At 46.1% G+C, this 17,916-nt stretch overlaps 1 long non-coding RNA gene across 11 annotated transcripts in view; it reads left to right on the plus strand.

Moving 5' to 3' along the window:
- The window catches only part of LOC118544685 (uncharacterized), a 97,392-nt gene that overhangs the window by 40,233 nt on the left and 39,243 nt on the right, over positions 1–17,916 (plus strand). For 7 of the 11 annotated variants that reach the window (XR_013449596.1, XR_013449592.1, XR_013449593.1 and 4 more), the window contains one exon: positions 902–4,007. This is a non-coding gene — a long non-coding RNA (uncharacterized LOC118544685). Of the gene's footprint in view, positions 1–901; positions 4,008–10,617; positions 10,728–17,916 lie in introns of those variants that run through there. The other 4 variants (XR_013449594.1, XR_013449595.1, XR_013449598.1 and 1 more) reach the window with 4 other exon arrangements.

A 17,916-nucleotide genomic window follows, 5' to 3' on the forward strand; every position in this document is an offset into this window, starting at 1 on the left:
TTTCTCACTCACTCCTTTTCTTCTTAAAGTTAATTGCAACTTTTTTCTCAGCGCTCTGATCTGGATAAGCCACATCTCATTAGAAAAAGATTTAGCTGGAGCCAAAGCAGGCTGGAGAAGGAATCCCTAATCAACAGAGAAAAGATTTGGGTGTAATTGCTCTCTCCCGCCATTCTCTGCCCCCCCTCGATCTTTCTCTGCTCATTAATCTGAAAAGAAAGTCGCAGCCCAACGTCTTGGTGTTCAAGTATCTGCTGCTGCAGCAAACAAATCAAAGTGCTTTGGGGTGTTCTTTTGCGGGGGGTGTCTACACAGAGAGCTTGGGTTATTGGAGATATGAGTAAAGCATTTTGGTTGTGGGGAGCAGTGTATGAAGCACCTTGGTTGGGAGAGTAAAACTCTTTGAGGGTGTGTGTGTGTGTGTGTATGTGTGTAAAGTGCTCTGGTTGTTGGGGAAGGTGTGAGTGGGATGTGTGAACCCTTTGGTTGTTGGAGTGTGTATGTGTGTGAAGCTCTTCGGTTATTGGTGTGTGTGTATGCTTTGATACTGGGTGGCCATGTGAAACCCTTTTGATTATTGAGGGGGGTGTGTGTGCACATGCACACGTGTAAAGTGCTTTGGTTGGTGTGTGTGTGTGTGAAGTGCTTTGGTCGACAGGGGGGTGAAAACTCTTGGGGGGTGTGTGTGTGTGTGCTTGTGAAGCACATTGGCTGTTGGGTACATGTATTTGTGGGTGTGAAATGCTTTGGGGGTTGGGATATGGTCGGCTGGCCTGGAGGGAAACGCTTCAGTTGTTTGCGCGGGGGCGTGCAGCGTTTGGGCTGCTGAGGGTATGTGTGTAGTAGTTCTTCAGTGTGTGTGTATGTGCCGTGCTTATGAGTTGCCTCATTCAATCCTCAGGAGACCCCGGAAGAGAGCTCTTACCCCACGTGTGGATGGGGACACTGCTGCTGACAGCTTGCTAACGTGCTGAAGTCACTCTGTAGGAGGCAGTCAGAATCTGAGCGCGGGACGTTGGAGGGCAGAGCTCTGGGCCCTCAACCACTGCTTTCCAGAAGAAAGTGAGGAACTGTCTGGGCGTGGGAGGTAAAGGGAGAGTGGGAGAGTACCCCCAGGCTCTCTGGGAACCCAGGGCCCCAGTGTCTAAGCTCTCCCACCCACTTTTCCCACTGTGGCCCAGCCCAGGCCCCTGGCCCTCCTCCTGAACCCCAGGGACCACTGCTGTTGGGAGAACCCAGGCAGACAGTGGCCCCATTTTCCCATCTCAGCCCCCTGTGGGTGAACCCTGGCTGTGTCTCTGAGCACAGCCCCTGCACATTTGCACCCCTAACCCCGAAAAAGGATCAAACATAGCTACTGGCCCCCCAGGTGGAGCTCCCTTGTAAAGACAGCGTCTCTGTGCAGGCCACGGAGTCGAGCCATGTGCAGTGAGGCAACGGTCTACACTGGGAAGCAAGGACAGCATCCAGGTGCCATGGTGACCAGAGCCCGGGGCCCCACGTCCCCCAGGGAAGGGAGGGCACCGTTCCTCCAGCTTCCCTGTCACCTCACCCTCCTCTCCACTCTTGGTCTTGATTGGACTTCAGGCTATTGTGAATTGTTATGAACACTCCCGCCACACCAAGGACAAGATGGACACAAATATTTGCAAAGCATGCCAAAGCTCTGCGTGTGACCCTGGAGGAAATGCATCTGGGGAGGGAGAGTTTTCAAAGGCACCCAGTGACCAGCTCAGAGCAGGGAAGAACTGGGGATTTATCACCTCCATGGCTGAGCCCGAAGGCAGACCCTCCACGCCCATCGGGCTCCAAGCAGATTATCTTCCAGCTACATGAAGAGGGTCTGCCCCAGGCCAGGTGTAACTGCACAGACTTAAAACATAGAGCCATGTGCTCAGAACGCTTATCAAGGCCTAGAACAGTGCCATCCAATACAGTAGCCACTGGCCACATGTGGCCATTGAGCGCTTGAAATGTGGTTAGTCCACACCGAGATAAGCTCTAAGTACAAAATCCACCCCAGATTTTGAGGACTTGGAGTGAAAATCAAATGTCCAAGTATCTCATTAGCAATTGTATATTGATTTGATATTTAAATAATATTTTGAATATATTAGGTTAAATGAAACAAATTATAAAAATTAAAAACGATGCATGCACGTCAGGTACTTGGGTTCACCTGATTCCTTTACCTTTTTAAAAAGTGGCTACTAAGAAAATTTCAGATTACATATGTGACTTGCTTTTGCGGCCCCTATTAGATTTGTGTTAGCACCGGCCTATAATATAACCCTTCCATGAATATTGTTATTCCCATTTTACTGATGAACAAATCTGCTCAGTGGTTGAGGGACTGGGCCAAGAACACCAGCTAATGAGCCACTGAAGCCAGAATTCACATCAGGAGAGGCCAGTGATGCTGGCGGACAGTCTCCTATCTGATGAGATGCCTAAAACGAGATGTACTGTTGTTTTGACAAGCTCTTCTGCGCAAGTGTCTAGTGCGTGAGGATGGAAGGAAATTTGGAATCTAGGACGGCAAAATAAAAGCCTGTGGCTTGGTTATGAGGGGGGGCCTCCCAACACCAGCAGGGAACGGTGAGGTGCAGGGTAATTCTCAGTGCCTGGTGCCTGGGGGGGGGGGGGGCTTCTCAAGTTCTCCGAGTGAACTTGGGCTGGTCCCTTCCCGTCTCTGGGCTTCAGCGTCTCCATCTGTGAACAGAAGGGGCTGGAAGAAACGTCCTCTGAAGTTCGTCAGGATCCGGGGCGCACCTCAGCGGATTCCCCCCTCTCGGTGGTTGGGAGGGAGCTTGAGTGCAACTTGCCGGGTCCCTGGGCAGAGGTCCCCTCTCTCGCGTCATCTGTGAGATGGGGACGAGAACAGCGTGACGTCAGAGAGCTGCTCGCAGGGCCAATGAGCTCCTGTGGGCGGTGCCCTCCGCGCACGCGCAGCGCGCAGGAGGTGCCGGGTAAATGCCCCTCTCGCCGTCGTGGTCGCCGTGGTAGTAACCAGGCTGACCCGCTGGCTTGGAGAGTTCTGGGTCAGCAGTGTCTGCCTTGGGGCCTCCCCCTGACCTGACTCACACAAATGCTGACTTCGATCGAAGGCAGTTTCCCCCGGACTTGGCTTCTGAAGGGTTGGTTACAGCTGCAATTCACTTCCCTGATTACACGAGTAACAGAAGCACCCAGAAAGAGCGCGGCTTGGCGGGCGCCCAGAGGACCGTATTGCGGAGGGAGACTCAAGATTCTTGTAATAGAGCATCTTCTGGAATGTTCCGAGGAAGGCAGGAAACCTCCACCACACCTGCCCCCCACCTCCGGTGATGTATTAATTTGTAGTGTTACTTCTTTCTCTCAGTTGCAGTGGTCAAATGTCACTTTTCCATCCTTTGGAGGAGTGATGTAGATCCGGGGCCACGAACCTGCTTCACCCCCTTCCCACCGCCCCGCCGTGGGAGGACTCTGACCTTGGTTCTTCTCAGACAGCTGTTTTCATTTTTTTCCCCCCCTGAATTATGTGGGTAAACAGCCTCCTTTATTAGATAAAAGCTTTATCAGCTCAGCCGCTCACCTTCTACATACAACTTCTTTCTCACAAATACAAGTCTGCATTAAGAGTGAGCTGAACCCGATTTTGTCTCCTGGGTCATTGTCTTGGATTTAATCCGGCGGAACCTTGAGTTCAGAGTGTAGGCTTTCAGCTGTCTCTAGCGTTCATCGGCTGCCATCTGCTGGGCAGTGCTGGTATGACATGCTCCCCGGCTGGCAGGCCATTTCACCAGGGGTGAAGAGGTTCATCCCTTCAATTGAAAAATATTTATTGAGGGGAAACTGTGCCAGGCATAGTTCTAGACGCTTGGATTCATTGGTGAACAAAACTGACAAGTATCTCTGTTCTTCTGGAGCTTATGTTCTTGCAGTGGATGATAAACAATAAAGAATTCAGTAAGGTAGAAAGTGATCAGTGCATGGAAAAAAATTACAAAGTAGAAGATGTAAGGGGGATGGGAAGTGCTGGGTGGGGAAGGTGAGTTGCCATTTTAAATAGTTTTCCGGGTCAGCCTCATTGAGAAGGTGACTTTTGAATAAAGGATTGAAGGAAAGGAAAGCTTTTGCCATGGAAGACAAGCTTACCTGACAGAATGGCTGGGAGTACAAACGCCCTGGGGTAGGACGGTGCTCTGTGCATTCAGGGAGTAGCCAGGAGGCCAGCATAGCTGAATAGAGTGAGCCAGGGAAGAGGAGTCAGAGGTGATCAGAACGGGGGAGAAGGGCCAGGATAGTGCAGGGTCTTGTGGGCCATTGGCTGTCTTGATCGGCTTAGGCTGCCGTCAGAATATATCATGGTGGCTTATGCAACCCAGACATTTACTTCTTACAGTTCTAGAGGCTGGAGAGTCCAAGATCGAGGTGACAGCCAGTTCAGTTTCTGGTGAAGGTCTCCTTTTGGGCTGTGAAGGGCGACTTGCTTACTGTGCTCGCGTGGCCTTTCCTCAGTTCCTTGTTGTCTTCTTCATACAAGGCCACTGATCCCCCCAGGAGAGCCCCATCCTCGTGACCCAGTTTAACCCTAATGACCTCCCAAAGGCTGCACATGTCATCACAGTGGGGATGAGGGCTTCCACGTGCTGGCGGGTTGGGGGTGTGTGCAGAAGCCACGTCGGCAACATCACAATGCCAGGATGTACGGAAAAGGCTCTCAAAAACACAAGCCACTCTGCTGATTTTCTTCATTCATTCAGTACATGAGGTGGGGAAAATAAAGTCCAACCCTGTGTGTGGAGGTGATGTGAGTGTGTGTGTAGCCTGTGTGTGCATGGGAGTGAGGGTGTGAGGGTGTGTTTGTTGTGTGTGAGTGTGTGTATGTAGGTGTATGTGTGTGTATTATGGAGCAGCTACTCACTGAGAGATTAAATTTCATTTAATTTACTTTGGCGTCCCCTCCAAAAAAAATCAGTTTGTACCAAAAGCATGCTTTATTTTTTTTTAAATTTTTTAAAGATTTTATTATTTATTTATTTATTTATTTATGTAGAGCGAGTGTGAGCAGGGGAGGGGCAGAGGGAGAGGGAGAGAGAGAATCTCCAGCAGACTCCAAGCTGAGCAGGGAGCCTGTTGTGGGGCTCAATCCCACAACCCCGAGATCATGACCCAAGCCGAAATCAAGAGTTGGATGCTTAGCCCACTGAGCCACCCACACGCCCCAAGCATGCTTCCTAGGTACCTGTTTGCTGAGATAAATGAGGCTTTCATCAGGGTCCCTCACTTTCCTTCCCCACCAGCTCTGCCTCAGACCCTATGACCTGGAAGGCTGATGTCCTCTTGGCATATTAACATACAGCAGGCCGACTTCCTCTTCCCTCAGGCCTGCAAACGTACCTGACTATCTTTCCTTCTGCAACATTTGCTGCTCGCCCCTCTTCTTGGGAGTGGAGCCCACCCTTCCCCTAGCTTGCTGTGGAGGGTGCAGAGTTGGGTAAGACCCACCACAGCCCTGGCCAAAGGAAATGACCATTTCCTAGAACCCCAAAGTCATGACTGAACTCAATTGCCCAGTGTACAGAGGTCAGAAGTGTTTGAACTTTGGGGGCCGATTGAGTGGCTTTAAATTGTACGTTTGTCTCTTCCCAACTCGGGGATTGGAGGTGAATTCTTTAATGTCTCCCAGCTGCTGCTCCAATGGTCAAAACCCATCTCATGGAGTAGCTGAGGAGACCAAAGGGATCTGTCCTTCAGGTCCCTGATGTTTACTGAGTACGTACTATGTGCCGGGTGCTGGTCTAGGTGCTGGGGGCACAATAATGAAGTCTCATGAGGTATATATTCTAGCAGGATGTAATGTTAACTAGCATAAGATGTCAAAATTTCAAAAGAAGGTGTTCAAGTTTCTAAGAGCACATATTTAGTGCACTCCCAGGTGTTGTGTGTGTGTGTGTGTGTGTGTGTAGGATACCAAGGGATACATACTGGAGATACTGTATAACACCATTTATAATTACTTAAAATTACAAATCATGCTGTATAAATATTTTTAACATATAACTGAATAGTAATATTATTAAAACATTTACCAGAAATATAAACATTAACAACTTCAGGATAAAGGTCCCTGGTGAGAGAGAGAATGAGAGAGACGGGAGAATGGGATTTGGAACTACATGTTTAGCTACATCTGTAATATTTTATTTCTCTGTAAGAAAAAACCTGACGCAAATATGGCAAAATAATTACTTCCATTGAATATTTTTAGATTTATTGTTTCATCTACTAAATGCAGTTATGAATAAAGCTGCTATAAACATCTGTGTGCAAGTTTTTGTGTGGATGTAAGTTTTCAGTTCATCTGGGAACTGAATACCAAGAAGCGCAATTGCTGGGTCATATGGGAAGGGTATGTTTAGTTTTGGGAGAAACCAACTCTGTCTTCCAAAGAGCCTGTGCCATTCTGCAGTCCCACCCGCGGTGAATGAGAGTTCCTGTTGCTCCGCATCCTTGTCAGCATTTGGTGTTGTCAGTTATTTGAATTTGGGTCATCCCAATAGGTATGTAGTGGTATCTTGTTTTAATTTGTTTTTATGTGGTGATATATAATGTGTAGGATAGTTTCAGAAGCTTTTTTTTTTTTTTTTTTTTTGCCATCTATGTATCTTCTTTGGGAAGGTCCATTCAGATCTTTCACCAGTTTTAAAAATCAGGTTGTTTGTTTTCTTATTGTTGATTTTTAGAGTTCTTTGTATACTTTGGGTAGTCGTCACTTATCAAATGTGTCTTATGCAAATATTTTCTCCCAGTCTGTAGTTTGTCTTCTCATTCTCTTGACATTCTCTTGACATCTCTTGGCATTGCAGAGCAGAAGTTTGTAATTTTAATGAAGTCTAGGTTACCAGTTACTTCTTTCATGAATGGTGTCTTTAGTGTTGTATCTAAAATGTCATTTCCATACCCAAGATCACCTAGGTTTTCTCCTATGTTAATTTGCTCTTCTCTTTCTAGCTTCCTAATGTGGAGGCTTAAATTATTGATTTTAGATATTTCTTCTTTTCTAATATATGTATTTAATACTATAAATTCTCTTCTAAGCACTGTGCTTTCACTGCAGCCCACAGATTTGGGTAAGTTGCATTTTCATTTTCATTTAGTTCAAAATATTTTAAAATTTCTCTTGAGATTTCTCACTTGACCCATGTGTTATTTACAAGTGTGTTGTTTAATCTCCCAGTGTTTGGGGATTTTCCAGCGCTATGTCTGTTAGTGATTTTTAGTTTAATTCCATTGTGGTCTGAAAGCAGACATTGTATGATTTCTTTTAAATTTGTTAAAGTGTATTTTATGAATATGGTCTATCTTGGTGAGTGTTCTATGTGAGCTTGAGAAGAATGTATTCTGCTGTTGTTGGAAGAACTTCTTCTATTAAAGCCCTTAGTGTATTACTCATAGTTTTGTTTTTAAATTCCTGGTCTGATAATTCAAACATTCCTTCTATATCTGACTCTGGTTCTGATGCTTGTTCAGTCTCTTCAAACTGTGTTTTTGCCTTTTAATATGCATTATAATTTTTTAAAAAATCCAAAGATAATGGACCAAATAAGAGGAACTGCTATAAATAGGCCTTTAGGGATATACTGATAAGCTGGGGTGGCGGTGGGGGTATGGGGAACCATTTCTTAGTCCTACGATTAGGTCTTAGTCTTTTTTTATTTTTTAAGATTGATTTATTTATTTGAGAGAGAGAGAAAGGAGAGTGAGTGCTGGGGGGGTGCGAAGCGGAAGGAAAGAGAGAGAGAGAGAGAGAGTGCGTCTTCAGCAGACTCTGTGCTGAGCATGGAGTCTGACTGGGGCTCGATCTCACCACCCTGAGATCATGACCTGAGCCAAAACCAAGAGTTGGAAGCTTCACCGACTGTGCCACTCAGGTACCCCTAGGTCTGTCTTTTGGTGAATCTATGCCCCTGGACTGTGAACTTCAGGGGTACATCTGTCCCCACCCAGCCCTCAACTTAGATGGGAAAGAATGGCTGGATGGGGCTGGAGTTGGTATTTCCTTTCCTTCACATGAAAGACTAAAGCTGAGTGTTTCTCCTCATGCAGGTCGATTAGGCTCTGATAAAACCCTAATAGGTTAGTCTCAAGGAGATAGCTTCTCTTGAAGGCAAGCAGTGTTAAGAGGAGAATTATCTTTAGAATGTTCCTTTTTTCCATCCCCCTGCTAGAAGCACAAGGGGAATTTTTCTCCAATGTTCACGGTGAGAACCTGGTGGAGTTCCTGGAGATAAAACTCACAGAAACGTGGGGGCCCCCATGACCAGGCCCACTGGGGTTTTTTAGTCACAGACTTGCTGAGCCTCCAACTCTTTGTCAATGACAGCTCTGAGCTTCCTCCCTGCTCCCCCTCACTGATTTCCCCAGAGGTTTCTGTCAGAGGGTTTCTGCTCTGGCAAATTCTGGTTCTCTGTATGCTCCTGTCTGTTTGTCCAAAGTGGGGGGCAGTAGTTTGCCCCCTGACCTCACTTCTCAGGGGGATCTGGGAAGAGTTGTGCATTTTTCAGTTCATTCAGCTTTTTATTTGTCGGGATGATTTGGCCCCTTCTAAACGCCTTAGTTACCAGATTGGAAACCAAAAGTCTCCTTGCCTTCTTGCCTTTGGCTGGTCTGGGGTACCCCAGGAGAGGACTAGCTTCACAAAATGAGTTTCTACTTTCTAGAAATGATGACATAAAATTGATGTTACTTCTTTAAATGTTGGAAGAGTTCTCCAGTGAAATCATCTGAGACTGAAGATTTCTTTTTCAGAAGCTTTTTAAATTACAAACTCAATTTCTTTAATGGTTATATGGCTACTCAGACTGTCTATTTCTATCTTGGTTGAGTTTTCATAGTTTGTGGTATTTGAAGAATTGCTCCATTTCTTTTAAGTGGTTGCATTTATGATTATCTGTGTCGTCTTTTTATCTTTATCAGTCTTGCTGGAAGTTTATAAGTTTTATTGATGTTTTTGAAGAACCAGCTTTTCGTTTGATCTTTCTCTATTGCTTTTCTGTTTACAATTTCAATGATTTTTGCTCTTACCTTTTTTATTTCCTTCCTTCCGCTTAGTTTGGGCTTAGGTTTGGTCTTCTTTCTCTAGTTTCTTGAAGTAAGAACTTAGATTGTTAACTTGAGACATTTTCTCTTTTCTACTGTACAAATTTAGGGTTATAAATTTCCCTCTGTTCTGCTTTAGCTGCACCCCACATATTTTGATGTTATGTTTTAATTTTCACTTAAGTTCTATGATTTTTAAATTTCCTTGGACATTTCTCTTTGACCCATGAGTTATTTAGAAGCATACTGCTTAATTTCCAAGTATTTGAAGATTTTCTTGTTGGCTTTCGACTCACTGAAGATTTTCTTGTTGGCTTTTCGACTCACTGATATTATTTTGTCTTCACGAGAACAGAACTTTGTCTATTTATTCTACCGTTATATCACTAATGCTGAGAACAGGACGACAGCATATGCTCAAAAAATAAGGATGAACGAACAATGGAAATATTTAACTTAAAAATCAATAAAGAAAACACTAATTTGAAAAGACTTATGCACCCCTGTGTCTATCACAGCATTATTACAAGCTATGGAAGCAACCTAAATGTCCATTGATCAATGAATGGATAAAGATGTTTTGTGTGTGTGTGTGTGTGTGTGTGTGTGTGTACACACACGATGGAATATTATTCAGCCATAAAAAAGAATGAAACCTTGCCATTTGTGACAACATGGAGGGACCTAGTGAGTATTATGCTAAGTGAAATAAATCAGGCAGAGAAAGATAAATATTACATGATTTCACATATATGTGGAATCTAAAAAAAATAAAAAATAAATAGAAACAGTCTCTTAGATGCAGAGAACAAACTGATGGTCGCCACAGGGGAAAGGGTTGGAAGGATAGACGAAATAGGTGAAGGGGATTAAGAGGTAGTGTCTTCCAGGGCGCCTGGGTGGCTCAGTTGGTTAAGCGACTGCCTTCGGCTCAGGTCATGATCCTGGAGTCCCTGGATCGAGTCCCGCATCGGGCTCCCTGCTCAGCAAGGAGCCTGCTTCTCCCTCTGACCCTCTCCCCTCTCATGTGCTCTCTCTCTCTCATTCTCTCTGTCTCAAATAAATAAATAAAATCTTTAAAAAAAAAAAAAAAAAGAGGTAGTGTCTTCCAGTTATAAATAAGACACGGGATATAATGTACAGTATAGGGAATAGTGTCGATAATATTGTAACAATTTTGTACAGTGACGGATGGTAACTAGACTTATTGTGGTGACTATTCTGTAATGTATATAAATAGTAAAACACTATGCGTTAGACACCTGAAACTAATACAATGTTGTGTGTCAATTACTCTTCAATTAAAAAAATCAATAAAGAGAAAACAAAAAGCTAAAGAGAGAGAGAGAGAATGGTATCAGAACATTGATGGTGATTCTCCCTGGCTGGGGAAATAGGGTTTTCTTTATTTTCTTCTATCTTTCATATTTTTCAAATTCTCTGCAGGGAGCATGTAGTACTTTTATAATCAGATAAAAGAATTATCAAAGTGGGAGCTACTATTTCTGATCATTTTCACTCCCTCCCTGGCAGGCTATAGCAGAATTTGAATTGCTGAAAAAGCTGAAGACGAGAGGCAGGGCTAAAAAGATCCTCAGGAATGTCCCAGAGCTGACCTGAGCCAGACTCCCTCGGGCACACAGGTAAGGACCGTGCCAACCATCACTCTTGCTGGCTTCTGAGATTCCTGCTACAATCCCTCTATCCTGTGCATGTCATGTGATGAGGGTCAATTTCATCCTTCTCACTGCTCAGAGGACCCTAGAGAGCTCATGAATTAATGTTCATTCCAGGAGATCTGGTTTGCCATTGGAAATAAAACATCCATCTGCCTAAGTCCAGCCATAAAAACTCCTTTAACAATTTACTTTAAGGAAGCAGTATTTGTGTTTGCTTTCAGGGCTCATAGCATGCAAAAGATTACAAAAAAAAAAAAAAAAAAAAAGTAGGAAGGAGCAGAGAAGAGAGGCTACAGCCTCTACAGCATTGGTTTTTGGTTCTTAATTTTTAGGGTTTTTTTAATGTAACCATCTTTTACACCTTTGGTCACAGCCTCTTCATGTGTTTTCAAGGCAATCTCTTTGGAAAGATGAATAGATGAGACAGTGATGGTAACCCCAGCTGGCCAGGGTCACCACCCTCACAGTTCTTAGGTGTGGACATTTTCTGAAGATGACTGAATATGCTTTTCTACTTTTGAAAATAATGCTTAGAACTTGGTTTAAAATTATAAAAATATGTTCATTCAGTAGAGAGATTGCCCAGATCTGGAAATTTATACTCATCCTTTCCTAGTTTTGAGGTAAAGTGACTTGCTGGAAGGTTCAGGGATTTCCTGGGGGCCCAGGATCGGGCAAGTATGGACCCTGAGACCTGGGGATAGCACAGAGCACTCCGGGGACACACCACCCACAGCGGGAGTGGAGTGCGGCCGCGGCTGCCTTCTTAGAGTGGAGCCAAAGAAACCATCAAGATCAATAAGCATAGCCGTACCAATTTGCTGGAGTCTTAAAGAATAGCCAAGGACATGAGAATCTGGAAAATAATGACATAACCTGATGGGGGAAAATGAAGAATCCATATCTCAGGAACAGTTCATATCAAACAGAACAGGCTCTGTTAAAACCAGCCAGAAATAGAATACTGTAATATAAGCCAGTCTGCCCATTTCAAAATCATTTGAATTCTGCAATTCCTAGGCACCTGATTTGTTTATCCATGTAATTTTTATTGACACCTACTATTCTATTAAATTAAACAAAAAACATGAATTGCTCCTCCATGGCTCCCTGGTGGAGAGACCATCCTTGCCTGCCGTGGGGACTGTTCACCAACTCTTTCTAGCTTTCCGCTTTCTGAAGATGTAAGGATTTTGCTTTCCCAGCCTGTAAATGTTAGACATGGCCATGAGACTTGCTCTGGCCAATGAAATTTGTGCAGAGTGACACTTTGGGCAGAAACTTCAGCCAGTACATAATTCACTCCATCTTCTTCCCTCTTCTGTTGTGATTGTGCGTGTGTATGTCAAGAGGAAGTGAGCCTGGGTCCCAGAGTATCCAGAGCATCCCTTGCTGACCTGCATGGGACAGGTAGTGAGAACAAGAGAAAGCATGTACTGTGCAAAGCCGCCAAGATCTGGTGGTTGTTACTGCAATATAACCTAGCCGGTCCTCACTGATGTGCCCGCATGCACACACACATGCACATGCACGCACTTACTGAGTCCCTTTGTGTGCAAGAGAGGGACCCAGGGCCGGGGTGGGGGGGCGGGGAGGTGGGGATGGGAGGTAAGACACAATCCCTCTCTCCAAAGTTTACAAGCTGGTTTGGGAGATAAGATATCTAGACAATGTATAATGATAACGACACAAGAGTAGATGGGTCAAGAGCAAAATGACAAGATGTTTGTGTTGCTGTAGCCTTAGAAGGAAGGAATGAGGTGGGCTCCAGGATGAATGCCACACATCTCCTCCTGCTCCCCACCCCCAGATGCGCTCATTACCCTCTGTGCTCTGCCCTCTGCCCCGCGAGAGTGACCTGCCTACATTAAGAGGCTCTTTTCCCTCTGGCTTCTGACCAGGTTGCGTGAGTGTGGGGGAGGATAGGGTGGGGGCGCAGGAGAAGAGCCGAGGGAAGGAGGAGACTGAGGCTGGAATATTTATTCCTCTGGCTTCCTTCTCGTGGGGTCATTCAGGCTGGCTCCACCCCTGGCTGACGGGCCCAGCTCCTCTCAAAATGATCCTCTCCTCTTGACTGTATCTTTCCAGACTTTCATAATACTCTCTCCCCTTACCCATTCAGGCCCAGGGGTGGTAAGAGCCCCGCAATCAGATATTAGCCCCATAGCCTGTACTATCCCACTTGGTGTCCCTGTACCTTTTGTAAATAGTTCTTTTTTTTTTTTTTTTAAGGACTTGTTAAATTATCCTATTTTGAGCATGCCATCTGTTTCCTGATAGACCCTGACTAATAGATCTTGCTTTGGAGAGCCAGCAGGAAATGATCATGTTTGGTCTAATTATAGGGTCAGCTGGTAAAAGAGGCAGAAGGCTTTAAAAAATGATTAATGCTTCATTAAGAAATGAATTTTTTTTTTAAAGATTTTTTATTTATTTGACAGAGAGATACATAGCGAGAGGGGAACACAAGCAGGGGAGTGGGAGAGGGAGAAGCAGGCTTCCCGTGGAGCAGGGAGCCCGATGTGGGGCTCGATCCCAAGACCCTGGGATCAGGACCTGAGCCGAAGGCAGACGCTTAACGACTGAGCCACCCAGGCACCCCATTAAGAAGTGAATTATTAAATGGCTTTGCTTCTCCCACCCAAACTGGAAGATTCTGCTCTAAAGAATAAAAGGATTGGAGGCAAAGCACTGGCCTCTTTGCGCCTCTGATAAGTTCCCACATACAGCACAGAGCTGCTTGGGATGGGGATACAACCTCTTTGCCACAAACCTACTGACTGGGAGTTCTTTATCTGCCCTGGGATTCTGGTGGCAAGTTCACTGGGTCTATTTATTGGTTGTTTGGTTGATTGGTTGGCTGGCTGGTTGGTTTTCCCTGTAGGAAGCCAAAGAAGCCTTTGAAAAAGTTGGATTTGAGAGAGTTCTGGTCTCCTTCTCTGTCCCCCACCCCCAGGGACCCTGCTTCTTAGCTGCACCCCACTCTGGGAAGAGATCGGAAGAGGTTGGTCCCTGGAGCCCCAGCAATTCTCAAAGCATCTGGAATGAGCAGACGCTTGCTTGCAGCTGCTGGGGCTGAGCCCGGAGGGGCAGGCTTGCTTAGGCATGCAGGGATATAAAGTTAGAGGAAGTGTAGCCAGCAATTTGGAAAATTTAGGATTTCTTGGGCTGTCATTGGGTTTTTCTGTTTGTCATTGACTTGTGTATGTATTCTCTCCAGAGCAGGTAAGAGATGGGGAGGATGAAGGGAGGGCATTCCTGGGCACCAGGTCTGCATATCTGAGCAGATGAAGACAGAGTGGAGGAAGGGGGCAGGGATTGTCTGGAAGTCTGGAGGATCCTATTGGCACCTGAGTGCCAGAGGGTGCATGCCAGGGCCTGGAGCCATACCCACCAGGAGCACAGAGCACAGCCAGAGAGCCAGGCATTAACAACTCCCTTGAAATAAAAACATGCTCTTCAGGGAAACACATACTGATTCAGTCGGCAAATAGCAGAGGGTTCTCATTATAATCATAAAGAAAGGCAGGGCTGCTGAGGAGTGTCGGAGTTTCAGAAAAGAAGAGGGGAGATAAGAAGGCAGGGAGTACCACATCTTCTTTATCCATTCATCTGTTGAAGGGCATCTCGGCTCCTTCCACAGTTTGGCTATTGCGGACATTGCTGCTATGAACATTGGGGTGCACGTGCCCCTTCTTTTCACTACATCTGTGTCTTTGGGGTAAATACCTAGTAGTGCAATTGCTGGGTCGCAGCTCTATTTTTAACGTCTTAAGGAACCTCTGTACTGTTTTCCAGAGTGGCTGTACCAGCTTGCATTCCCACCACCAGTGTAAGAGGGTTCCCCTTTCTCCACATCCTCGCCAACATTTGTTGTTTCCTGCTTTGTCAATTCTTGCCATTCTAACTGGTGTAAGGTGCTATCTCATTGTGGTTTTGATTTGTATTTCCCTGATGGCTAGTGATGTTGAGCATTTTTTCATGTGTCTATTAGCCATTTGTATGTCTTCTTTGGAGAAGTGTCTGTTCATGTCTTCTGCCCATTTTATGACTGGGTTATTTGTTTTTTGAGTGTTGAGTTTGAGACGTTCATGGAATATTATTCAGCCATCAGAAAGGATGAATATCTACCATTTACATCGACATGGATGGAATTGGAGGGGATTATGCTAAGTGAAGTCAAGCAGAGAAAGATAATTATCATATGGTTTCACTCATATGTGGAACATAAGCAGTAGCATGGAGGACCCTAGGGGAAGGGAGGGAAAACTGAAGGGGAAGAAATCAGAGAGGGAGACGAACCATGAGAGACTATGGACCCCGGGAAACAAACTAAGAGTTTCAGAGGGGAGGGGGTGTGAGGAAGGGGTAACAGGGTGATGGGTATTAAGGAGGGCACATGTTGTGGTAAGCACTGGGTGTTATCCGCAACTAATGAATCATTGAACATTACATCAGAAACTAACGATACAGTGGCTAACTGAACATAACAAAAAATAAATAAAAAAGAAGGCAGGGAGTGCAAGCCTTGGACAGCCTCATCCTATTGCTCAGACCCTGGGATGCACATTTTGGAGGGGACGAGAGGAGGCAATTCCTAGATGCTAGATTTTCTTCCAGAGATGACCAGAGAGGTTGTAGATTCTCCATGGAAGCTGACCTGGAGCAGTACTCTTTCACTCTGATACACACACATGCACACACACACGATCATGCACCATCACACAAGCTCATACACTCACACACATGCTCACACTCACCCCACTCACATACATACACACAGAATCATGCACGACACATACACTCTCTCTCTCACACACACACACACACACACACTCAATTTTGATGACCACATTCTCTCTTAGATATGTTCATACTGTGTATCAAGTGAAACAAGGTCTTTGCAATTCTCTGCTCTGACCTATTTTGTTTGTTTTATAGTTTAACTCTCAGAAGAGCACTTTATTTCTCTGAATCCAGCTTCCATGGGGGCCGCTCACTATGGCCCAGAATTCCTTTCCACTTCTAATGCTCCTAAATGGTTCTGCATGGCTCCTTCCCTTGACATCTGAAACAGATAGAAGTCTTAAATGGCCCAGAGTGTTGATGTTTCCTTTTTTAAAAAAAATGCACTCTCAAGGGGAGGTCAGACAACTTTGCATCCAGTTTTCATTCATCTTGAGTTTAAGGGCTGCTGTCTGTTTTGTACGTGGGAGAATCTCTCCTAGCCAAGTTCCGTTTAACCGATGCAGCGGCTAACCTCTGCTCTCTGTCCCTGCGTGAAGCTGCGGCCCACTGCACGCTGGGCCTGTGTTGCTCGCAAGCCTTCCACTGGTATTCCTTTTGGCTTTTCAACTGACCACCTAATCACCCGTCCTAATAACATCAGATAAGAAGGTTTCTGCTGTGCTGTGCTTGTTTTCAAAAACTGAAAATGTTATCGAGCTGGAGTCAAGTCCAACCTTAGACAGAATATAAACACCCCAGGCGGCCAGACATACCCAAGGCCACTGGGTTCCTCTGACACTGTGGGCTGTAGGAGTTCCAGAGAAGGGGCCTTGCATGAGCCTGTGTGTGTGCAGAAGGCTTCCTGGAGGAGGTGAGATATCTGATGAGCCTTTGCTATGGATTGAATGCTGTCCCCCCGCCAAATTCATATGTTGAAGTCCTAGCCCCTGGTACCTTAGAATGGGACCCTACTTGGAAACAGAGTTATTATAGATATCCTTAGTCATACTGGAGTAGGATGGGCCCCTAATCAATAGAGCTGATGCCCTTACACAGATGGGAAGTCCGAAGACAAATGCTCACAGGAAAATGCCGTGTGACATGGAAGCGAAGACCAGGATGATGAGTCTCTAAGCCAAGGAAAGCTGAAGATGGCCAGCAAACCAGCCCAGGTCAGGAGAGAGGCCTGCAACAGATTCTCCCTCACAGGAAGAAGGAAGGAGGAACTGACCCTGAGAACACCTTCATCTCGGACTTCTAACTTCCGGAACTGTGGGCAACATGTTTCCATCGTGGAAGCCCTGTAGTTCGTGGTCTCTTACTATGGCAGCCTGGCAGGCTAACACAACTTGAAGGACAGGGAGGAATTCGTGATGTTCAGAGGAAGTAACCTGGCCACCAGTTGTTGCAAATAATAATAAACCTGAGCAAGTCCTTCCCCTGCCTCCCCCGTCACTTGCAGAGCTGTTAAAAATGATGCAGCGGCGGGGAGGGAGGGGAGAATCTCTGAGTCTGAGGACATGTCACTAGAAACCTCCACAACTGAAAAGCAAAGGGAACAGAGACGGGAAAACCAGAACAGAACATGCCGGGACTGTGGGACAACCACGGAGCTGTAACATATGTGTAATGAGAACACCGGAGCAGGAGAGAGAGCCTCTGGGCCTCAGCTCCTGCCCCTAGAATGGGACGAGGTGACCTTGAGATGTGCCCTGGGGTTCCAACCCTAACAGGGACTTTTGCACCTAGCCCCAGGTTACTCTGCAGGGGGCTGTGGAGGCTGAGGGCTGTGGGAGCAGGGTTCCCCCCAAGCCGGTCCTCAGCCCACCCACCCATCCCGGGGAGTCCAGGTGCAGCACCCTGCTGGGTCGGAGCAGCTAACTGGCTTCATGTTCTTCCTGTACATGCTGAACTCTGCCAAGATACTCAGGCATTTTAGAACAGTCCAGCCTTCTCTTATTACCCCAATACCTCCCACCCCCTGTCTCACACATACACAAGACATATATTTGAATGTTTTGATGGCAGTAAACTTGGCCCATCGCCCAAACCTCCAAGGGGAGGCCACAGGTAAAGCTCCCACCCAGCCACCAGCACCCAGAGGAACCCCACCCTATCCCATGTTAAGGACACATCCAGGGGCAGCCACTCTGATAACAGAGTCTGGGGGCCAAATGGAGGTGCCTGCCTAGCCAGGGCTCAGCTTGGTCCTCACCGCTGGACAGGGCTCCCCTGGGGGGACTCCAGGGCCCGGGTGTTGTGACCCCTGAAGAAGAATCAGCTCAGGATCAGACCCCTGTTCAGGGAGCTGAGCCTTTGGATCTAATGAGGAAGGAGATGCCTGGAGTCAGGTGGCTGAGGTCCACCACACAGTGGGAGCCACAGTCTGGAAGGCTGCTGGCTTGCAGCTCTGATGGACCCTCAG

This window comes from Halichoerus grypus, chromosome 7 (assembly GCF_964656455.1).
Source record: "Halichoerus grypus chromosome 7, mHalGry1.hap1.1, whole genome shotgun sequence".
In the NCBI taxonomy this organism is placed as follows: domain Eukaryota; kingdom Metazoa; phylum Chordata; class Mammalia; order Carnivora; family Phocidae; genus Halichoerus; species Halichoerus grypus.